At 53.6% G+C, this 24,301-nt stretch overlaps 1 long non-coding RNA gene across 1 annotated transcript; it reads right to left on the bottom strand.

Annotated features, from left to right (window-relative positions):
* Nucleotides 1-15,720: 15,720 nt before the first annotated feature.
* Nucleotides 15,721-22,351, bottom strand: LOC116668162. Its single transcript, XR_004325230.1, has 3 exons — nucleotides 22,223-22,351; nucleotides 21,369-21,416; nucleotides 15,721-15,808 (listed from the first exon to the last, which is right to left on the bottom strand). It is a non-coding gene; the product is annotated as an uncharacterized LOC116668162 (long non-coding RNA).
* Between the last annotated feature and the right edge of the window lie 1,950 nt (nucleotides 22,352-24,301).

The following is a 24,301-nucleotide window of genomic DNA, read 5'->3' as shown; positions in this document are numbered from 1 at the left end:
TTTTTCTGCAAGGTCTACCAGGGCTGATTTAGGGACAAGGGGTGGATGCCCTGTGAAGGTGAGACATGTCCACAATTGGGATGGATGCATGAGCTCCCCGTCATTGGAGGTGTGCACAGAGGACACGTGAGCACTCAGCAGGGAGGCCTCGTGGGAGGCAAACTAGCCAATAGGCTGAGAGCATGGGCTTTAGGCGCCAAGAGATCTTGGCCGAGTTCAGACCCCATTGAATACAAGATGTCTGACCTTTGACAATGACTCACACTTACTGAGCCTGGGTTTCTTCATCTGAAAAGTCAGGCAAAATATGTTTCCACTTCCCAGGGTTGTTATGGAGACAAAAGGATGTACTGCATGCAAAGTGCTGAACATGGAGTGCGTACCACCATTACCAGGAGGGGGAACTGGGCAGGGTTTTGACATTCAAGCTATTTAAGATTCAAAATTTCTCTGAATTAAAAAACCCTAAGTCTCTGAGATTCTATGGTTCAATTGCCCTAAGATGATAGGGCTTTATAAGATCCTAAGGCTTTAAGACAGTGTGGTGGTGTTATTTCTCTCGTCTAAGGCTCCTAGGAATCTGAGGCTGTGTGGTTCCCAGATTCACTCTCCACCCCCAACAGCAGTGCCTGTCCAAGCTCTCCTCCCTCTTCCGGTCTTCCATCCCTCTTCCCTCTTCCAGTCTTCCATCCCTCTTCCCTCTTCCAGTCTTCCATCCTGACTCCCACCAGCCCTACGACATCTCTTCCTTCACACTTGCCCCAACCCAGCCATCTCTCCTGCACCTTTACCCCAGATACACCAGGTCCCTCAGTGCCAGCTCTATGTCCCAGGCTTCCCACCTCCACACCTGTTACCCACCCACCACCCCCTCTTCCAACCTCCACCCCACCTTCCAGGCCACAGTCAAAAGTCAGACTTGGTGGAGATCAACATTCTGCTCATCAGTGTGTCCAGAGCCCTTTGTCCAAACCACTGTCACAGCAGGTGTCTCAGTGAATTCTGACTGCTGTGGGGAGGGGACTTCTTTCCTCACCTTGTGCTAGACCCTCCTCAGGTGCCCCTCCAAGAGCCCTCCACAATCTCCCAGAGTGCTTCCTTCCCCTCCCACCCTCTTCTCACCTCTTCCATCTCTTCTCGATCTTACATGTTGGGTACCAGCTCTAGAATGAATTGTGCCTCCGCCAGATTCATATGTTGAAGCCTTAACCCCCAAAGTGGTGGTCTTAGGAGGTGGGGCCTCTGGGAGGTGATTAGGTTTCGATGAGGTCATGAGGTGGAGCCCCCATGGTGGGCTTATTGTCCTTATAATAAGATGCCAGAGAGCCAGAGCTCTCTCCCCTCTGCATGAGGACAAATGAGAAGTCGTCTGCAGCCTGGGAGAGGGCTCTCCCCAGAACCCCACCACGCTGGTACCCTGATCGCAGACTTGCAGCCCCCAGAACTGTGAGGAAATTCATTTCTGGTTTCTGTCCCCCAAGTCGGTGGTGTTTTGTTACGGCAGCTCGAGCAGGCTAAGACAGATTTTTGTACTGAGAAGTGGTGCTACTGTAACAAATAGCCCCAACTGTGGGTAGGGTTTAGAAGAGTTTTGAGGGGTCTATTAGAAATATGGACGTTAAGGGAGATTTCTGTGAGGTCTCATAAGGAGAGAGGAGCATGTTACTGGAAACTGGAGCAAAAGCAAAATGGAGGAGAGGAAGAACTGGGCTGAAGTGCGTTCTGGTGTTTGGTGGACGGTAGAGCTTGCAAGTCATGAAATCACGAATGCAGCTGAGGAGGTTTCTAAGCAAAGTGTTGAAGGAGCCGCTTGGTTTCTCCTGATTGCTTACAGCTCAATGAGAAAGGAGAGAGATGAACTGAAGAGGGAACTGTGAAGCAAAAAGGAGCTGGCACTTGAAGACTGGGAGAGTCCTCAGCCTACCCACACTGCAGAAAAAGGAGAGACTTGTTCTGAAGAGAACACTAAGCGTGCAGCTGAACAGTCATTTAGCCATTTGCTAAGGAGCTCATGGGTGTGACTCACAGACATAATCAGCCCTCTCTACGGAAGCCTGGCGTAGAGGTGGGACCACACTGGTGGAGACACTGACAGCTGCAGTAAAGCGGACAGAGAAGGTGAGATTCTTGGATTCTACAGAACTGGACCATAGAGCTACTCAGCTGTGAACCTAGGCTGTCTTTCAAGAGCAAGGACCCTGAAGGCGATTCAGGGATCATCAGGGCTGCGGCTCCCAGCGCAGCCAGAGCACGTGGGCCCAGGAGGCAAGGCTGTTTCCAACTAGGTTTGAAAGGGTGGGATGGGGTTCTCCCAGAGAGCCTAGGGCACCATGATGCCCTGCCCAGCAAAGGGGTGGGGCCGCCCTGCTGAGCCATTGGGGTGACACTGCCACCCACTGGGCCTGAAGGGCAGGGCATTGGACCAAAGAGGATTATTCTAGAGCATTCAGAGCTCATGACATCTGCCTGGCTAGCTTTTGGACTGGTTGAGGTCTGTCACCCCGTCTCCTCTCCTCTTTCCACCCTGTGGAATGGGGGTGTCTAGCCCATACCTGTCTCGTCACCGTATTTGGAAGCACCAGTCTCTTCTCACAGGATCGCAGCTGGAGAGGAATTTTGCCTTGGGATGAATCATACCTCGAGTCTCAGCCACATGCGATTTAGGTGATATTTTGATGAGACTTTAGACTTTAGTGTTGATGCTGGAAGAAGTTAAGAGTTTGGGGGCTGCTGCAATGGAATGAATGTATTTTGCACTCAAGAGTAACATGAATTTGGGAGGCTGTGTGTGGAATGCTACGGACTGAAATGTGCCCCCTCCCCAAATTCATACACTCCAATCTCTAACCCCTAGTATGATGGTATTTGGAGATGGGGCCTTTGGGAGGTAATTAGGGTTAGATGAGATCATGAGGTTGGGGCCTTTGGGATGGAATCAGTACCCTTCTAAGAAGAGACCCCAGAGCTTTCTCTCTCCTCTCTACCTTACAATGACACAGCAAGTAGGCAGAGACCTGCAAGCCAGGAAGAGGGCTCTCATCAGAACCCCATGCTGGCACCCCGAACTCAGGCTTCCCAGGCTCCAGAACTGAGAAAGTTGATTTCTGTCCCAGCTCCACTCAGGCCTTGGTCATCTCTGGCCAGACATCTCCCCAACACCTGCCTGGTCCCTCAGCCCCATCACCACAACTTCATTCCACCCTGTGTTCCTGAGATGAGAGCGGGGGAGCCCTGCCCAGGCCCCGTGCTTTGGGGACCCTGTCCTTGCCTCTTCCAGCTGCGTCTCTCTCTTTGGAGACTAAGAGGACAAGAGACAAGCTCTGGTACTTCAACCCTGGAACTCCCTTCCTGATTGACCCCAATCTGCTTCCAGGGCCTATGTGGTCTGCTCCCCCGAGGGTGACCCACACGGCCAGCACGCACACTCTTAGACCCCAAGGTGCTGCTGTTGGTGGAGAGGTGCGGACAGAGCTGGGCCTGCAGGCTGGCTGTCCGCACACGTCCTTGAGACGGTGGAGCAGCTTAGCTGAGGGAAGGAAGGGAAGGGGCCAGCCCAGGCCAGGTCAGGGGTCAGGGGTCAGAGGCCCAGCTGTATGTTTCCCACATTCCAAAGGAGAGCTCTGGAATTTGTCAAGATAGGAAGAAAAATTTACTTTGACAGATTGTTAGTTGCTTTATAACTTTAAGATATTTAATCCACCTGACGCCTCATTGTGAGCCTCACTGGTTCTCGACACTCCAGCTCCGGACAGTGATTGTCCCAAATACAGGCTGGTCACATTGACCCCCTGCCCAGTGCTCTTTGTGTCTCCCACTGGCCTTGGGATAGCGTCTTCCTCTGGTGGCGGCCCCAGCCATGTGGGAAGAGGTTCCAAGGACTGGGACTTCTTGTGCCATGAAGACCAACAGGACAGGTGCTCTGTGTCTACGGTGACAGACCTGGAGCCCATCTGCCTGGGAGGAAGCAGGAGATGGCCGAGGCCCCAGAAGCCCTGGCTAGGGTTCGGGGAGAGGCATCTGCAGGAAGTTGGTGCTGATGCGGCGGGGTTGGGGGGAGACTGTGAGGGCCGTGCACCCTCAGGACCTCAGCTCTCCCACCCAGGAAAGGCGCAGGCAGAGCCCAAGTCCTCCAGGGGCCTTTTCAAGCCCACAGTCCCAGGTGTCCCCCCACCCCCACCCCCGCAGCCTCAGGTTGCAGCCCCAGCAGCCACGGGGTCTCTGAGCCCAAAGGCACTGAGCTCAGCCTTTGCTCTTCTCACCTCTGCTGGCAGGACTGGGAGTTGGGGGTGGGGGGGGCAGATGAAGCTGTTCCAGAAGGAGCCTGGGTGACCTGTTCTGGGGTTCCGAGGTGGGAAAGGGTCCCTTCTACCTGCGCAGTGGGAATGGTGAGGGAACTGAGACCCTGCCTGGCTCAGCGGCCCTGCTCTGGAGGCTCTGTCTCAGGGCCTGCCTTCCCCAGCCACCTGTTTCCATGGCAACCAGAGCCCTCAGGCTGGAGCTGAGCCCCACCCCACCTCACCTTGCCCCTGGGGAGGGAATGTGACCTTGTCATAGGCTAGCCAGGGGGAGGACATCACAGCTGGGCCTGGGTGGATGTCACCAGGCTATGAAACCCAACATCAAGTGATGGGGGGGAGGTGACTAGAATCCAGGTATCCTGTCTCCGCTTGTTTTTGATACAATCAGGGAGGCTTTAGGACAGGGAGGCTGATGGTTCTTTTTTCTCTCAGCCTGTGAAGCTGGATGTTCTGTCCTCTTCCTAGTTGTCAGAGCAGGGCTCTGGGCAGGGCCAGCATCTGGTCTGTGCACAGGGGGCGCCCTGGAGGCTGGAGGGGCAGATGGAGCCCGGGGTGGGCCTCCCACTGGGAGTCTTGGCACCTGGGGTGGCAGATAGCGAAGACCTGGTCCTCCCTGGGCTCACCCCACTTCTGTCCTGGGCTGACCCTGCCCTGGTTCCAGCCCGCTGCATCCTACTGATCCCTCGAGGGGGCAGTGGGTCCCTGACAGGGTCCCAGGTAGAGCTTAGGAAGCAGGTAGGAAGCAGAAGACATGGGTTCGAATCCCAGGCTTTGCACAAGCCTCTTCCCTTCCCTCCAGCCTCAGTTTTCTCATCTGTAGAGTGGGGATGATGAGGCCAACCTCACAGGGTGGCCATGAGGCCTTGGTGGGTACAGGATAGCTCAGGGCACAGGAACAGCATCATGGGGGACAGGACAGGGGCACAGTCAAGGCACAGGCTCTGGGGCCAGACCCTGGGTCCCACCCTAGCCTCACCTCTCAGTAGCTGAGGGGCTTCTGACCCCTGGTGCTATTCCTCCCTGCTGTGTGACCTCGAGCAGGTCACTCCCCATCTCTGTTCCTTTTATCTGTGAACAAGATCAGTGATTTTTACCCACATCCTGGGGATGTGAAGACACAGGCAAGTAGAGTTCTGGGCTATGTTGTGTCTGAGCCCTGAAGGGGAGCCCTCCCCCAGAGCACACTCAAGACTGGGACAGTGATGGGAAGAGGAGGGTGTGGTTTAGGGAAGTCACAGGGTCAAACACACATTATGGAGACATCAGAAAATGCCCTGTGGAGTCCAGCCTCCCCACCGCCCACCCCATACCCTATCTGAGAGCCAAGCAGACACGAGACCCCTCTCCTGGGCCTGAGCCAGGGGTCCTGACCTGCTTTCAGTTCTTTGCAGAGAGAAACTCCGCCTTTGGGCACCAGGCCTGGGAGACACGGCCCCTGCAGTGACTAAGGAGGAGAGTCAATGCATCTCAGGAGCAGCTGCCGCTGGTGGGGCCCCCACAATGCACCGGGCCTGTGCTAGGAGCTGCCCAGCATAACCCTCGGCATCTCAGCATCTCCGTGTGCATATGAGGGCCCAGGGCTTAGAGAGGCCGAAGCTTCTCTTCAAGATGCACAGGAAGGGGCAGAGACAGGAAACACCTCATGTCTGCCCCAAAGCTCAGCCCTTGAGGACGAGCCTGTGCGCCCTGCTCCCAGTGTTGGCCTGGCTCAGGCCCTGTCCTCCCCGATGCTGGCTTGGGCTAGGAACGTGCCCCCGCCTCTGGGCTGCCTGTCCCCGTGTGGACAGGCCCTTGTGGCCAGGCCAGCTCTCTGACGAGCTATGGCAGGACATCTATATTGAGGGCTGTTGACACAGGCAACTTTTAGCCTCAGAGCAGAGCCTCTCTGAAAGCTGAGAAAACACTTGATGGAAAATAAAAAAGACTGCAGCTTTGGGACCTGAAAAGTCAGCAGCAAGGGAGGTTGGGTCTTATATCTGGCAGGAGGATGGGGCAGAGTAGGGAGAGGGAACAGGGCCAGTCTTTCCATTGACGGGTGTTAGGGGCTGGGGAAAAGGGGCCCTCAAACTAGGTGGGATTTGAAAACTGCCTGGGAGGTCCTTCCTGGACCCCAAGGCCTTGAAGTTAGCAGTAATGGGGCAAGGCCACCAGCAGGGCTGTGGGACTCACACACTCTGAGCAGCAGACCTCTTCTGTTCCCACCTTTACTCACAACCAGCGACACTTCTGATGTCCCATCCCTCTGCGGAGATGCCCTTGGCTCTGCCCTTCATCATTCACTCTTCCCCTGCCTCTCCTTGCCCCAGTTCAGTCAGTGTCCTGCTCTATCCAAGGGGCGTGCTGTGTGCGCCTGGATGCCTAATGGCCCCTCTGGCTCAACCGGTCTGACTCTGAGCTCCTCCATCCCCTCCAGTTTGCTCTGCCCTCCTAGTCAGGCCCCAGCAACAGAGATTGAGCATTTGCCCTGCACACCCCAGTTCCCCACTCCCCCAGCCGAGCAGGTACTGAGATCTCCTGGAGTCTTCATGTCCCATCCCCTCTGGCCTCTCCACTGCCGCTGCCCGGGTCCAGACCCGTCAGCTCACACTTGAGGGCAGCACATCCTCCTCTTGCCTCCCGGCCTCTAATCTCCTTCAGTGTGGACAGAAGCTCTTCCGAATTAAGACCCTGTCACTTCCCTCCTTCAATGCCTTGGATAATTCCTCTCCAGTCTGAGGATAATACCAATATTACACCAATAATACCAATGCTCTTTGGTATGCCTTCTAAGGCCGGTCATTCAGTCATTCAACAACTACTTATTTGTGGGGAGGGTGTAGCTCAGTGGTCGGGTGTGTGCTCAGCGTGCTTGAAGACCAGCCAGGAAGAACCTTCCCTCTCAACCCGGCAGGGCCTCTGGGATGGGTAACTTTGTGTGTCAACTTGTCTGGGCTCAGGGATGCCCAGGAAGCAGGTAAAACATCACTTCTGGGTGTCTGGGAGGAGACTAGGAGTGGACTGAGAGGAGTAACTCACCCTCAGCGATGTGGGTGGGCACCATCCAATAATGCACTGAGGGCTCCAACAGAATAAACAGGCAGAGGAAGGGAAAACCCCACCTCTGCTGGAGCTGGGACTGCTCCACCCGGGCTGCTGGCTCTCGGGCCTTTGGACTCAAACCTGGACTCCATCAGCCTCTGGTTTTCAGGTTTGGGCTGGAACTACACCACCGGCTTTCCTGGGCCTCCAGCTTGCAGACAGCAGCTCTTGGGACTTAGCCTCCATCACTGGGTGAACCGATCCCTCATAATAAATCTCTCTCTCTCTAGATCTTATTGGTTCTCTCTGGAGAACCCTGATGAATGCAGCCTCTTTGTTCTGACCCCACTTCTGCCACCATCCTTACCTTACAGCCACCCCTCACCACCCCCATCTCCACTTTCTCTCACTCCTCTGTGACCTGTGCTGTTCCTTCTTCAGAGATGCTTTTCCATGCACTCCTCCACACTTCTCATTCTACAGGCTTTCCCTGAAGCTCCTCCAGCCTCACCCACATGGGGCCACAGCTTTCCCTGTGTCTTCAGATCTCCCTCTCTCAGACGGGCTTTGGAATATCCTAGTCATTGCTGTTCCTCAAGCATGCCTGGCACAATCCTACCACGGGGCCTTTGCACTTGCTATATCCTATTCTAGAAGCCTCAGACATTTGCCTGACTCATATCCTCACTTCCTTAGGTCCCTGCTCAAATGTCACCTCCTCAGAGAGCTCCCCCAGGCCCTCCACCCCTCTCCATCCCTTCTACTGCTCTGACAGAAGGTCACAGACTCTCTCATTGGTTTATCATCTGTCTCCCCACCAGACAGTGGCTCCAAGGGGAGGTGATTTATTTTGTCTGCTATGTTCACAGCTGTATCCTCAGTGTCTAGAATGGTGCCTGCATGCAGGGACTGATATATCTGTGGAATGAAAAATGAATAAATGAATGGTGTTGATCACACAGTGCTGGAAAAGCCTGTTTTTGCCCTGGACCCTTCTCGTTCGTCCAGCCACTCCATGGGCTCAGCTAGGACAAGGTCTCAGCCTGGCCGCCTCTGTACTCCAGTATTGGCATGGGTCCAAGCACATTATAACACCTGCAAGTGTTTCCACCCTAGTGAGGGAGTTGATGGGTGGATAGACAGGGTGTCACTGAGAGCCCAGGGTTTAAAAATAAACCTGCTCTCAGCCCTCCCCTGTGTCATCTGTAACTTCCCATCAAAGCCCTGGGCAGAGCAGATTCCAGTCACTCGAGGGGGATATTCAGGCTCAAGAAATAGAAAGCTTATAAATAAATACTTAAAAATAAAAAAAGCTTATAGAGAAATCAAATGAACCCAATGGACAGAGGCCCCTTCTTGCTGGGGAATGCAGACACAGTACAGGTGTGAGGAGTGAGGGATGGAGACCGGGAGATTTGTGTCTCCGCTGAGCGGTACCTGGAGCTGCGGAGGGCAGGGGCCTGGGAAGACGGAGGATTGCGGCTGAGTCTGGGCCTCCCCTCCTCCTGCCCGGAGGGTATGACAAAACCCCATCCCGGCCAGTGGCCAGAGCCTAGGCCTTGTCCTGCCATCGGAGGGGGGGGGGGGGAGGAGGAGGAGGAAAACTCCCCCGGTGACCTCCCTCCAGCCAGGGCCCCACCACAGCCTCCCTGGGGGCCTCTCAGGGCAGCCATGGGCTCTTCCTGTGGTGTGGTCCTAGCCCGCAATTAGGGGTGGTCCTGTGGGGAGGAGGGGAGTGGTCTCCTTGCTCCTCTTGGTCTCCTCTCTCCACTCCTCCTCTCCCCCTGGAGGCACACAGGGCTCTCCCTTGATGGAGTCCTCACTGTCTCCCGTGGTGCTCTCCCCTGCGCTCCTCCGGGACCCCCCCGCCTCCCACCCCTTTCTCTGTGAGGCAACTCAGGAACCACATACCCTACATGCCACACCGACCTCACCACCCCACCCTTTGCCCCCACCTTCTCCTTGTCCACCTTCTCACTCAGGAAACGGCAGCTCCATCCACCCAGCTCCTCAGCCAGAAACCTGGGTGTCTTCATGACAAATCCCTCACCACAACACCCACTGTCTCCAAGATGCGGTGTTTCACCCTTCAAAACACCCCCAGGACCTGCTCCCTGTTGTTCATTCCCTCAGCACCACTCTGGTCCAAGCCTCCATCGACTCCTGCCTGGAACACCTTCTTCACCTCCTTTCCCACCCCCCTGTTCCTGCCTCCAAGAGGGAGCTGGAAGATGGTTTTAAATCCCAAAACTAATTGGGCCCCTCCCTTATTTAAAACCATTCAGTGCTGCTCAGGGAACCTTGAGTCATCCCAGCCCTGCTGGCCAAGGCAGTGCTCCCACAGTCCCTCCAGCGCTCCCTCCCGCCCCAGGGCTTCTGCACATGCTGTTTCTTCTCTGTAGATCGCTCTGCCCCCACTCTTCAGGTAACCAGTTCCTTCAAGTCTCAACTTAAATATCAGCCCCTAAGACCCCCATCTGAGTTAGTCCGCCTTGTTATCCTCCCATCTGGCCTCCTGTACATGGCATGCTTGGCCCCATCCCGAGGTGTAGTTGTCAGTGTGACTTTTCCTCGAAGGGCCACGTTCCCCTCCTGACGGTGAGCCCCAGGAGCTCAGGCGCCTTGTCCCGTGTGTTTCTTTGTCATCTCTGTACCCAACATGTGCCTGTCACACAGCAAGAGCTCAGCAAACAAACTGGATGAATAAGTGGAACCCTAAGAATGGAAAGAGAATAAGGAATAAATAGCCTGTGTCCTTAAAAGAAAAGGAACAACTCAAAGTGCTGTTAAGTGTTGTGTGGGGGAGAAGGTGGACTTGTTTATTTTATTTTATTTTTTGTAACTCACACTGCTTAATCAGAGCTGGTAATTACAGCTCTTGTTTCTGGTTTGTGCCTCCTCGACTCGGCCCCGAGGGCAGGAACCATTTCATATTTAAGCAGTGTTAGCTCCGTGATGCTCTCAGGGGAGCGGGAGCACGTGCTAGAGTGTGGAGTGTAATTCTCAGTGATGCTAATTAGATCAGTAAAGCAGCCTGGGCTTGGGGCAGGGCTGCTGGGGATGGAGGGAAAGGGTGTCTGTTTAAGAAGACAGAGAGGCCAGCCCCGCCTGCTGTACCGTCCCGCCACATTTCCCAAGCGCTGGCCCCAGGGGAAATGAGGCCCCACCTCTGCCAGACCTCCCCTGGGAGACAGGACAGCAGCTGGTGTCTGGGGCGAAGGGGGTTTCTGTAACCCTCCCTCCATGTCCATCTCCTGGGGCTTCCTGGATCCTCTCCGAGGTGGTGAATGGTACAGGAGGGACTGCGGTGAGCAGGCTGGGGTTTCTAAACAATTTCTCCTCCCACCTGCTAGAGATGGGATGGGATCCTTGAACACTCTTCTGATCACACGTGCTCATTTCTACCAGTATTCTCCACCCTTATCATCTACATACCAGACAGTTTCCATACAAGATCAAAAACCCTGATGGAAAGCTCCTCAGGCTGTGTCATCGGACCCAGTTTGAGATGAGAAAACCGAGGCTTATGGAGACCAGGCCCCAGCCAAGTGAGATGGTGAGTGGGGGAGAGTACTTAACAGGAGAGGGCAATACACCATCGTGGTTAGAACACCAGCCTTAGCAGCTAACAGATCTAGGCTTGAGTCTTGGCTCTACTGTTTACCGCTGGTACATTTTCTTAGCATCTCTGGACATCAGTGTCCTTCCCTGTCCCACTCCCTTTGAGTCTCCCTAACAATGCCACCTGTTGGTGGTTAGACACTGTGTCTGTTTCACAGATGCAGAAACCAAGGCTCGGGGAGGGGAGAGCTTTGTCCATGTTTGTGCAGTGAAGACGTGGTGCGGGGACCTGGCTTGGGTCTGTCTGGCGCTGTCCCCGACTCTGTCATCCTGCCCACGCTACGCCAGCTCAGTCTCAGGGAGGACTTTGCCACCTGGGGCTCCCTGGGATAGGAGGATTTGCTCGGGGACAAAGCACACCCTCTTGTCAAGAGAGAGGGTCAGGTGGTCTGCACACGTGACCCTGAGTTGTGTCCTGCTGAACCCGGCCCAGCAGGGGTGGCGGCTCTACAGAGTGAGGGGGTCTGGTCGTGGCCGTGCAGGAGCTGAGCATCTCCTCCCCTCAAGGAGGCCACGTCGTGTAGGGGTGAATCACCAGGTTCTAGAACCCAGCTGCCCATATTGGAAATCTGGCTCTGCCATGTTCCAGCTCTGTGACCTCAGGTCAGTGACTTAACTTCTAAGACTTTGTAGCCTCATCTGTCAAATGGGCATAATACCAGATAGCATTTACATCACAGGGTCATGGCATGTTGCACGTGGGGAACACTCAGTGCAACACCACTGACTACGATATTGGCCTAGCTTGGTTCTACATCCCTTATGGAGCGTGGATCCATTCCCCGTCCCCTTGGCCCCAATCTCAGTCCACACAGTGAGTTGTAAAGGAGGCAGCTCTGGGCTGGAGTCAGAGCTCCGAGTTCCCACCATGGTTTCACTGAATCTTGCTGTGTGACCTTGGGCACGTTCCTCCCTCTCTGGTCCTGATTCTCCACCTCGCCAGGAAGAGACTGGGCTAGATTAGACAGATGACCATGGGGCTCCCTGCCACCTCAAAGACCTGGATATTCTGCCATCAGTCTGTACCCCAACCCGCAGAGCTCTGGGCTCTGGGAAAATGAAAGTGGCAGAAAAATCCATCCAAAGGAGAACAGAGAGGGAAGGGCGTCCCTTTCACTGCAGCCACTGCTCTTTACCATTTCTTAAGCCCTTCCTCTGCACTGGGGCCGGACTCCACAGCATTTCCCCAGAACTTTACAGGCATTGCTTCACACAATTATTATCCCCATTTTACGTGCAGGGAAAGTGAGGCCTTGGGCCCAAGGTCACCTCCTCCAGGAAGTGTTGTTAGTTCTAAAGCCCGTGCTCTGGCCTCCTCACCATGGGCACGGTGCTAAGACAGAACCATGCGATTATCATTTCATGTAATTCCCAGGCGATCCCACTAGTACGTGCCAGCATCCTCAGCCTCGTTTCACTGATGAAAGAACTGGGCTCAGAGAGGCCACGCCGGGACACAGCCAGCAAGGAGGGTGGCCGGACCCATCACGATACCCCAGCGGCCACTATCCACCACCCACTCCCCGGCTTCTCTGATCATCCCCTCTCCGTCTCCCACTCTCGGCGCTCTTCTGTCGCCTCCGTGGCTGAATCATCTCAGTCCACTCTGCTGAGTTTTCCTCCGTCTCATCTCCCCTTGGACCAGCCAGCATGGGTCCCTCATGATTGGTGCTCCTCAAAGATCTCTTCTCATTTTCATCACTGTCTACGTTCTCTCGGGACAGCCTCGTCCATACGTGTGGCCTCGGCCGTCACTGCCAGCGCCCAGGATCTCAAACCTCCATCTCCGGGGTGGCAGATAGAGGTATGGGGCCAGCAATGTCACTCCTAACTGCGAGGCCTTGCACAGGCTGCTTTGCCTCCCTGAGTCTCGGTTTTCTCACCTATAAAAGGGGGAAGCCACCTTTCTCACTTACAGGTCCTCTGTGATCGAATAAGGTCACAGACGTGGCTCTGACCAGTCAAAGCCCTACACACAGTAGAGGGTCCCCACACACAGTAGGTGGTCCCCACACACAGTAGGGGGTCCCCACACACAGTAGGGGGTCCCCACACACTATCTCTTCTTCTCATGAGATTCCCCTGAGCCAACAGTCTTTACTGAACCTCCACCCAATTCCTCACTGGGTCCCCCAGAGGAAGGAAGGTGGCTCTTTGAGGGGGGGTGGTCAGGGGAGACCTTCCTGAGGAGGTGACATTTGATCAGAAATGTGGATGAAGTCAGGAAGTAAAGCTCATGAATATCTATGGGAAGAGCCTTAATCGCTAGTGCAAAGGCCCTGGGGTGGGCGTGTGTTTGGAATGTTCCAGGGATGTCAAGAAGCCGGTGTGGCTGGGATGAAGCAAGCAACGAGAGCGTCAGGTGAAAACCTGTCTGCTCTTCCCGCAGGTTGGCTCTGCCGAAGGCACCTTCCTTCCTTCCCTCCCTCCTTAGCCTCCTCCTCCTCCTCCTTCTTCTCTGTCTTTCTCCTTTCCTTCCTCTTTTCCGCCCTCCCTTCCTTCTTTCTTTCAACAAACAGTAACTAATTTTTCTCTGCGTACGCCCCTGGGCTTGAGGGCACAGCACGGAGAAATGTCAGGATGTGATAGCCAACCTGAGCGGTATCACAGATAAACGATGACCCCAGCATCACATCACTCACTCGCTGTGTGACACCGCGCAGGGGCCCAAGGAGATGCCGGGTTCTGCCCGGACGGGGAGTGGAGTGAGAGGGGAGCGTTTTCTCCATCAGACTCTCTCTTCCGGGCAAAGTGCCAGGGCCTAAGAGCTCTTAAGGGCCTGTGAGAATGGTTAAGGCCCAGGAAAACAATTGATTTGGCTTCAAAATCAAAGAAAGGAAAGCTGCAAAGTTGCAATTGATAAATGTTGAATCAAAGGTCTACAAAGCATAACATTTTCAAGTGCTCACTTCTCACTCCAACTCGGCTCCTGCAAAGTTACATATAATTTGTATTTAGTGCGGGATGTGGGGGCAGTTTAAGATATTTGAGCTGATGGGGGAAGGAGCTTCTAAAAGTGAGAGCATCTGGGGCCGGGAAGGTCTTAGAAGAGCCATGCGTGTCTGTCGGGGGGTGGGGGGTGCAGGGACAGCGGAGACTTCACAGAGGAGGGGCGTGTATCTGGAAGGGCGAGGAGCCTTTAACCAGCAGAGAGAGGGCCTTCCTGGGCCGGGGCAGCAGCACGGCAGAGCCCGGTGTGCCTGAGGAACAGGGACCGTTCACTGCACCTGCAGCAGGAAGTGGGGTGGGGGCAGGGAGGAGGGGGGCTGGCGCACACGTGTTCTTTCACCCCTGGAGCTTCTGCATCCTTGTACCTTCTTCCCCATCATTAAAACCCAGCTCTGCCTTCATCCTCACGGAGGCGGGGCCAGCACGGAGGCTCTGCGCTGGGCTGGGTCTTCCTAGCAACCCCTCAGGCCTAGTCCTATGAACCCCATTTCTGTTCATGGGGCCTTCTCCTTGGTTTAGTCATGGGGAAGCGCAGATACGGAGAATAAAGGAGAGAAAAAATAACCCAGAAACACAATGCAGACCCCAAACTCCCTTCATTTCTGGAAATAAGCCCATTTTCTCTTCAGCCCAGTGTTTCAGTGGAAACCTCCCTCGTGTTCCTTTAGAGGAAAGTCATGCTGTTGTCAGCTCATTTGGGGATGACACCCATTCTCTGCCCAGCCACAGAAAGCCTCTAGGCTGCTGATGGGAGCCTGAAAACCTCTGTCTTCCCAAGGCTTTTAGGGGGAAAACCTGGGGATTCCGTGGCTGGATGTTCCACACAGCAGGGTCCCAACGGTACAGACCTGCCAGTACCACAACCAGCCACCAGGGGCAGCGGTCAGGCCCTCGTTCCTCTTTCCAGGAAGTGCCAGAGCTTGCTGGGGTGGGGGTGGAAGTGAGGCAAACTTGGAAGGGGGTTGGGGGGTACCACTAGGGGAGGAGCCACCTCCGCCTGCCCCTCCAGCTCACCTGCCCCCCACTGAGGCAAGAGCCCATCATCAGTACATCCTGGCTTTCCGGTAAATCCTGTCTTCCCCTGGTTCTTTGGATTTTCCTCCAAAATGCAAATTCTCTCTGACCTCTGAGGGAAAGCAGAATCTCAGAGGCCTTAGGGTGGGAGCTGGGGGTGGAGTGGGCAGGGGATGCTGTGAGTGTAGAGAAAGCGGATCCTGGAGACAGGATGCTCTGCTGCGTCATTGCTGAGCAACATTAGACAGGTTATTTAACCTCTCTGGGCCACTTTCCAACCTTGCCTACTTCATGGGCTGTCATAAAAGTGAACTCAGTCATTATATGTAGGGTTTGAGATAGCGCCAGACAGCAAGCCCACAGTAGGTGTTAGTGACTATGAGAATGATAGTAAGAGTAATTATTATTATTTGTGTTGTCATTATAGTTTACACTGTGTCAGTAGTGCCTGCAGATGCAGGGCAAGCAGGAGGCCCTCAAAGGGTCTGGCCAGGTCAGGGCCCTCCCCCTAGGAAGACCCCCCGCTTTCCCCTCTCAGCACAGAACTCCTCTCCTCCCAAATTTTCTGGCCTCCATGCCTTTGGACATGCTGTTCCCTATGCCTGGAATGCTCTTCCGTCATCTTTCCCTGGCAAACTCTTACTCTACCTGGATGAATCAGCTCAGACGCCACCTCCTCTGTGAAGCCAGCTCAGAGCTCCCCTCCCTCACCCCTTCCAGAAGCCCCCTAGGTTGCCAGCACCTTCTCTGTGCTCCCATAATAATCGACACTTTCCAGGTCATACCTCCAGTCACCCAGGACTAGCACCGTCCCTTATGTTCCAGGGCAGGGACTTCCTCCGCTGTATTTCCGTCTCTTCTGGTCCCAGAACTCCACTTGGCACAGTGTAGGCGTCCATGAGTGATTACTGAACAAACAAATAAACAAGTACACTGTGCCAGGTTCTCCTGGGTCCTGAGTGACTCACCCCAACTCCCCCTGTCTGAGCCTCAGTTTCCTCATCTGTAATATGGGTGTGATAGCCCCTATGGGGCCCTCCCTCCCAGGAGAGCAAAGAACGCTGGCATCCTGAGGCTAAGGGCTGTGAAAGGGAAGGAATTCTGCTATTAGTCTCATCAGTTCTGCCATCTGGTCTTCGGAGAGAAAATCTTGCCTGGTAATTAGGGTTGTTAGGGGAGACAGAGACAGGGCTCGTCGTACTGATGCCAGCATCGACCCAGAGCAGCCAGACCCGAGACTGCGGGCGGCAGAGGCGGGCACTGGGACAGGGCCACGTGGGCGGGAACCTCCGCCTCATCTCCCGGAGGCAGCGGAAGACCAGCTTCTTCTTCCTCCTGGGGTGGGAGACCTCGTGGCGGTCCCGGTTCTGGCCTGAAGGTGGCGCTGCAGGCTCTCTCAAGTGCACTGAGCCCAGCGCCTGGAGGTGGGGAGGGGCTGGAGAGAACCGAGCCGAGGGGATGGGGAGAGATGGAGGGGTATGAGGAGGACGGGGAAGAGAGGCGGCGGAGGAAGGAGGAAAGGGAGAGAGCGAGGAGAAAGGGGACTATAAAGGACTGGAGGAGAGGACAGGGAGAGACAAGCAGGGAGACTAGAGCAGAGAGAAGAGAAAATGCTAGGGCGGGAAGGGGGAGCTGGAGGGGGAGAAAGAGGGTTCTTCCCATCCAGGGGCTTGAAGGAGCTCGATCCTCTTGGAATCCTGCCTCCCCCAAAGTCTGCAGAGAGGTCACTTCCTCCCTTACTCCCTCCCCAATTCCTGCGTGTCTCCCAGGGCTCTCAGGGTGAAGACCAGCCTGCATAGTCCAGCTGACCCCTGCCCTCTCTACCTTCCCACCCCCACTCCACCCTCACACCCCAGGCCCTGGCCACGCAGCACTGCCTGCCACTTCCAAGGGTCCCAACTGTCTGTCTCTGTCAGACCTTTGCAGGTGCTGGGCTGCTGCTGCCAGTAATAACCTTCTCCCCTGTTTACCCCTCTTGCTGGCTCCCCAACTTCTCCTCTGGGTCACAGACGCCACCTCCTCCAAGAAGTCCTCTCTGACCCCCTGTCCTGGGTCAGGATCCTCGCCTGGGCTCCCCGTCCCACCCCGATCTCCCTGCATCTCAGCACTGACCACTCTGGGTTGTGACGGATTCACCTGTTTCCCCAGCCAGACTGGGAGCTCCCTGAGGGCAGGGACACGGCCTCGGGCCCTTCAGCGTCCCCATCATGGCCAGTCCAGGGGCTGAACAGGCACAGGTGGGCAATAGAACCTGCCTGTGGGATGAATGAATGATCTGATGAGGGGCTGAGTGTGGGAGAAAAGGAAGAGAGGCGTGGAGTAGGAGGAAGAAAACAAAGCAGGAACGAGATGAGTTAGAAGAGAGAGAGCGCTGAGGAGGGCACCACAGCTCCGGGCGTGAAGGATGCCTGGCCCCCGGGGTCTCAGCACTGCTTGGCGGGGATCTCCCTCCTGAGGTCAGCTGGCCGCCTGGTTCTAGACCCTTCTGACCATCGGCAGTTCTTTCTTATTGTTGGGGTGCAGGTAACAGAACCTGTTCAGCTGCAGGGGAAAGGGTCTCTCAGGCGCCCAAGACAAAGCAAGCAGCCAGAACGACCAAGGGACCTGCACCCGGACCAGGGCCCAGGCACCGGCCGGAAGGCGGCTCCCTCTCCCCTTCTCTCCATGGGACTTTTGTTCTCTATCCTCCTCAGTATCCAACACACTTGAACTTTATTCGCCATCAGCTCAAACAACCAGCAGACTCAACTAGCCTCTTTGAGTCTCCACCTCAAATTTATAGGAGAGGTTCTGCTCAGCTGGGGTAGGTGTCCACCCCGATCCAGTCCCCGTGGGGTTGGGGGGCGAACAGGTCAGGGTCACGGAGCACAAACAGGGTTCTGGGGGGCAGAGCAGTGCACACTGGGAAACGTGGGCGGGTAACGCCCACCCCTGGCATCCTCACCACATCCTCCCTCTGGTGTCATAGGTGCAGAACCTGCTTTTTGCCAGACACTCTGAGGCATTGATTCACATCTTGGTTAAACGTCACCCGGCCAGCTCTTGTTTTCCCATTTCACAGACCTGGGAGCTGTGGTTCACTTGGGTTCACTACCCTTGCTCTTTCCACCCCCCAAGCTCCCAGATTATGTTCGTTCCTCGGCCACCATCTTGTTAGGTTTCTTTGGTCCAGCCCTCTGTCTTCTCGGGGCCTCAGTTTCCCCCTCTGTCAAGTGGGGAAGACAGAGGGAGCCATGAGGCCCTTCTTAGCCCTGACACTTGGGGGGTCTTTTTGTTCCACTTGGAGGCAGCCGGCTGCCTTGGAAAAACTCATGATCCTTGCCCTTCCCTCCCCGTGATTCGTTTGTTGTTCGGGACTCTTGGAGTAGCCCTGGGTAAATATTAATAATGCAGAGTTGCCTTCATGTCTGAGAAAGGGGATGAATCATTTCCTGCTTCCCCCGGGCTCAGGATTGTAGCTGAAAGTACTCTGGATTTTTGGAGCAGCTGAAAAGGGACCTGGCTTGATGGGGTCTCATAGCTGGGGTTGAGCCATGACATAGCTGCTCCCCGGCTGCCTCGGGGCCTGAACCCTGCCGCCCCAGAGGCATGTCTGTACCAGAAGGCTCAGCGTCTCCGCCTGGTCCTGCCACATCCTTGCTGTGTGGCTCACTCTGCATCTCCTGGATGTGTCTACCCAGTGGGGATGGAGGAGGCGGGTGTGCAGAGAGCCTGGTTCTCACAACACTGAGCCCTCCTGGGGCTCACCTGCCCTGGGCCTGCACTGGTCACATGTGGATGCACCTTTGTGTCCCCACCCCATGTACACTCCTCAAGGGCCGGGCCCCCAGGTTCCAGTCAGCACTCTCAGAGCTGGCCCAGTCCTGGTGCTTTTGAGAGCATCCATCCAGCTCATAGCAATCCCCTTCCCAGCCCTCTTCACCTACAAGGCGTTTCCAAGAATCCACATTTGCACTGTTCGACCTGCCTTTGACTAGATGGGTGAGAGCAGGGTGGACAAGCAGCAAACTGATCCAAGTTGGATCAGATTCTCTCCACCAGAAATCTGGGTGGGGACTGAAGGAATCGGGTTCCATCGGGGCTGTTCTCTTAAAGGGCAATGTTTGTGTTTAGGAGCCCTGGGGAACATCTCCTGTCTCAATGGAACAGAAAGAAGAAGGTCCTGCCCCATCCCCTGGGCCTGTCTCCTCCCAAGGTTGTGTGTCTCCGCATCCTTGGGTTCTACGATACATCCCATAATAGCCCTCTTGTCTGCTTAAGCCAGCGTAAGCCTACTGCATGCCACCAGAGTCCCGCTGATCCAGGCACATCCTGCGTGTGCCGGGTGGTGCTTGGCCATTTGACCCCATTCTGTCACTTGGTCCTCTTCTCCATCCGCCAGGTGGGCATTTCCAGCCTCCCACTTGGCAGGAAGCTGATTAGAGAGAGAGCTCAGACCCACCAGTCTAGAGTCACCAGAGCGGAGTCTGATTTTCTCAAGTCTCTTCCCACCAGACCTTATAGGATAATAACGGGTTGGGAGCCAGGGCCCCGGATGGACTTACTGGGACCACTCCTTCCAGAACCCACCAGCTCAGGTGCCAGCAGAGCGCTCACCTGACTAGTGGGGAGCTGGGAGCTCCGTGAGTCCCCGGGACAGCCCTGCAGTGACCAGTTCTGGAGCTGGGAGCCGGGCGAGCCGGGAGTCGGGGACACTCTGCCATCACTGTCTGAACGGGACGGGGCTCTTGCAGTTGGCTCTGTGCTCTGAGTTGTTTGAATGGCCCGGGATAACTGAAATCGCAACATCATCCATTAGTCTCAGGCCACAGAGGACTGCCTGGCGGCCGCAGCCCCTGCCCTGTGCAGTGACCTAGCCTCCTGTTTCTGTCTCCCAGTTGGGCCAGTGGGTTACTTCCAGGGCCAGGACGCCCACTCAGACCTGACACCCCCTCTCCCTTGATTCTCATGCACTGAGAGTAATTGGCCACCTACTGCTGCCCCCAGGGGAGGTGACCCCAGCGCTTGAAGAGAGAGCTATGTATAACAAGGGACACAGGGGGCAGGGCTCCCCATAGCCTGGCCTGCTGACATCGTTAGACTGTGGGCAGCATCCGTCTCCTCATGTCTGAAGGCTCCCCTCAAAGTCAAGGACAGAAGCAACAGAGAACCCTGGAGGCCACCATCCCCAGCCCCTTCATTAAACTGCTGAGGGAACAATGCTCCAGAGACGATAGGGACCAGCCCGGGGTCACACAATGACGATATGTCCTAGACAGTGTGTCATTAAGTGAATAGAGATTCCATAGAAACCACAGGCCAGACACGATGTGGTGCCCTGGGATTCCAGGCTAATCAGGCAGACACGGTTTCCGTCCCGATGGAATTCACAGTCCAAGAGGGGAGAGAAGCCGCTAATTCTCTGTGAACCGTGGAGTGTGTACCACTGGGGCTGAGTCAGGGAGGATTACCCGAGAGAGAGGGAGAGACATGGACAGAGAGAGAGAAAGAGAGAAGGATGGGCAGCAGGAGTGAGCTAGGATATGCTGGTGTGTGCACACACCTGGGGCACAGGTGTTCCAGGCACAAGGATGTGGGGTGAGTGGCGTTTGGGGGCCTGCAGCAGAGTGGCGGAGCTGGGTTAGGAGGGACAGGGCGGCAGTAGCCAGAGCACACAGGGCAGTGGGAGGAGCCTGACTCACTCAGGACTGTGACTCCAACTCCAGGCCCCGCCCCTTCTGGGTATGGCTACTTCCTCAGGTGGGTCCTCCCTACACCTAAGAAAGCCAGCACAGGTTAGACACTCAGGCAAGGAGAAAATAAGGAGAGAAATAAATGAGGTAGTGTGTGAGCAGTGGTTTGCCATTTGCCACTTGCCATTTGCAAAGCTCTCTTCACCCCGATTCCTTCACTTGGTCCTGAACACTGTCCCCACTGTGCAGATGAAGAAACTGAGGCTTAGTTCAGGGGCCAGTCTAAGACCTCCTAACTAGTGAGGGGAGAAAACAGATTTGAGTCTAATCCTGTCTAATTCCCAAACTGCATTCTTCCTATCCTTTGCCAGACAGTCAGGCAGGATTTTAAGTAGGGTTCACTAGGGAATGTTTCTCCCAGGTCATGAGTTTTGATCTGATTTTGGAAAGCAGCAGGGAACAGGAATCGGATGGCGGGGGAAGTGGGGGAGAGGAGAGTCCAGGGGTAGAACCTGGGGTGGAGGAGGCTCTGCAGATGCAGCTTATCAGCGAGAACTACAATAGCTGCATTTTCTTGAGCACCCACTATGTGCCCGGACTTTGCTGGCACTTGAGATGTGTCATCGTGCTTACTCCATAGATGGCCTGTGACATGGGCACTGCAGCTGGCCAGTGTTGGAGCGGGATCAGACCAGAGTTATCAGAACAGAACCCAAGGGCCCATTGCCACACCCCAGATGGAGCTTCTGCTGCCAAAATGTCTCCCTGGCTGTGTGACCCCTGACAAGTTGCTTACCTTCTCTGTGCCTCTATTTCTTCATCTGTAAAACATGGATGGTAATACCTAGGAAACACAAGAAGATATTTTTGTTCATCAGAGCTCTTCTTAGGAAGAGTGTAAAAGACTCTGAAAAGAGAAATCCGTGTAGTAACAAAAGCCAACACCCTGAGGGTACAGAGCCAGCAGGTGCCAGAGAGAGCGAAAACAGTCTGCAGGAGACAGGGACGCCTGCATTTTCTGGAGAAGGGGATTGTGGGGAAAGGGGAGAACATGCAGGGAGGCAGTGAGTCTGTGCCTCTCCCCTCTCCCCACAAATTTGCAATAAATCTAATAAATTCAGAAATGCTTGGTGTGGGTGGACATTTTAGAAACCAAAAATGGAGCTGAGCTTTGCAATCGAAATAATCCACAATGAAAGAGACCAGCTAGATTCCAACCGCAGAAGGGGTCCTGGGGCTTGGGACCCCCAGTGGCCACAGGCTGCCCCGGGCTTAAGCCAGTTACGTGTGATTCTTCCAGGGACAAGGTCACCCTAGCTGGCACCTGGTGACCCTGACCTTGATAGTCATATCCACCTTCTTGTCCTCTGTCTAACCCCACTAATGTCAGGTTCCTGCTTCCTCTGTGAGCCTCCCTGGAGCCCATCCTCTGCTGCCAAGCATCTCCATTCTCACTCCCTCTATGCTGTCATCTTCATCAAGTTTACAAAGCGAGCTCTCACCTCCCACGTGAAAAGCGAAGCAAAGCAAAGCTAACGAAGCAAAGCAAAGAGACAAGAAGTCCTCCTTTAACCCCAGCTCCTCCCCCTCCCCCTTGAGCAAGTTGCACAACGCTCTTCACCTCCTGCCCTGGCACCTTTCAGGCCTCACCTACGACTGCTTTCTGACTTGTCAGGGTCACCAATAATCTCCACGTTGCCACATCTTATGACTGCTTCTCTGCTGGAGATGGGTCACACAAGGAACTGTGCTCCGTCCTTCTGGGAATGCTGCGACTCCTCAACCCTGCCTGCTTCCCTCCCATCTGCCTGGCTAGCCTATCTCAGCCTCCTTTGCCAACCCCTCCCCTCCTGACCTTCAGGGCTCAGGCCAGGCTTTCCCTGGTTGGGAGACGTGCTCTTTCCGGTGCGAGGCTCGTCACTCGCAGCGGGTATTTTTAACAGCTTCCCTGAGATGTAATTGACATATGATAAACTAAACATATTAAAAGTGACATATTTAAAGATATAATTAAAGGGATAATTTGATAAGTTTTGACATACGTATACATTCATGAAACCATCACTGCAATCAAGATGAGGAAAATACCCATCATCCCCCAGGTTTTCCTTGGGCTCCTTTGTCATCTGCCCTGAAAGCCCCTTCCCTCTCCCCAGGCAGTCTCTGGTCTGCTTTCTGTCACTATAGATCAGCTTACATTTTCTAGCATACGTCAGTGGAATCAAACAGGATGCATGCTTTTCTGCTGGGTTTCTTTCATTTAGCAGAATTCTTTTCATATTCGTTCATTCATTCATTCATTCATTCATTTGTGTGTGTGTGTGTGTGTGTCAAGAGTGTATTCATTTTTATGATGCAGTACGACTCTATTGCAGGGATAAACAATGTGTCCATTTTCCTGTTGATGGGCTCTTGAACTGTTTCTACTTTGGAGATATGACAAATAAAGCTGTTAAGAACATTCTGGTAGAAATCTTTATATAGACATATGTTTTCACTTCTCTTGAGTAAATACCTACGAGGGGAATGACTAGGTCTTATGATATGTGTTTTACTTAATAACAAACTGCCTTTTTTCCAAAGTGACTGTAACTTGACATTTCCACCAGAAGTGTATGAAAGTTCCATTTCCTCCACATCTTCACCAGCATTTGGTATGGTCAATCTTTCTATTTTTTGGTGAGAAGTGTTGGTTTCACTGTGGTCTTAATTTTCATTTCTCTAAGCACTAATGATACTGAGCATTTTTAAGTACTCACTTGCCATCTGTATACATTCTTTGGTGAAGCGTCTATTCAAATCTTTGACCATGTCTTTGAGTTGTTTATTTTCTTATTATTAAATTACCAAAACTCTTGAACTATTCTGCATACAACTCCTTTATTATACTTGCAAATATTTTTCTCCCAGTCTCTGGCTTGTCTTTTCATTCTCTTAACCGTTTTTCTTAGAAGAGCAGAAGCTTTAAATTTTTATTAAGTTCAATTTATCAATTTGTTCTTTTATGGATTTGGGGTTTTGGTGTCCAATCTGAGAAATCTTTGCCTAATTCCAGGTTACAAAGATTTTCATCTGTGATTTCCTCTAAAAGTATAAAGTTCTAGGTTTTACATTTAGATTTATAATGCATTTGAAATTAAGTTTTGTATATGGATAAAATTTTGAAATTTTGCCTGTAGACTTCCAATTGCTCCAGCACCGTTTGTTGAAAATACTATCTATTCTTTCCTTGATATATGCCTGCCATTCCACTTTTGTCAAAAATCAGGTGTCCATAAATGTGTGACTTTGCTTCTAGACTCTCTTCTGTTCCATTGACCTTTTTGTCCATCTTGATGTAAATATCATACTACCTTTATTATTATAGCTTTATAATAAATCTTGAAATCATGTAATGTTAGTCCCCCATCTTTGCCCTTTTTCTTTAAACTCGTTTTGTCTATTCTAGGTCTTCCGAATTTCCATATGAATTTGAGTAACCGATTATAAACCTTTACAAAAGAAGATGCTGTTGATTGGGATTCAATTTAATCTAAAAACCAACATGGAGAGAATTAACATCTTAACATTATCGAGTCTTCTGAGCCATGAATGTAGTATAACTCTTTATTTCTTTAGTCTTCTCTAATTTCCCTCAGCAATGTTTTATAGTTTTCAGGATATAGTCTTACACATCTTCTGCCAGATCTATTCCTAAGTACCTTTTATTTTTGATGCTGTTATGACTGA

Source organism: Camelus ferus, chromosome 13 (genome assembly GCF_009834535.1).
Source record: "Camelus ferus isolate YT-003-E chromosome 13, BCGSAC_Cfer_1.0, whole genome shotgun sequence".
NCBI classification, from domain to species: Eukaryota; Metazoa; Chordata; class Mammalia; order Artiodactyla; family Camelidae; genus Camelus; species Camelus ferus.
This window is presented reverse-complemented; position numbering and strand designations above follow the sequence as displayed.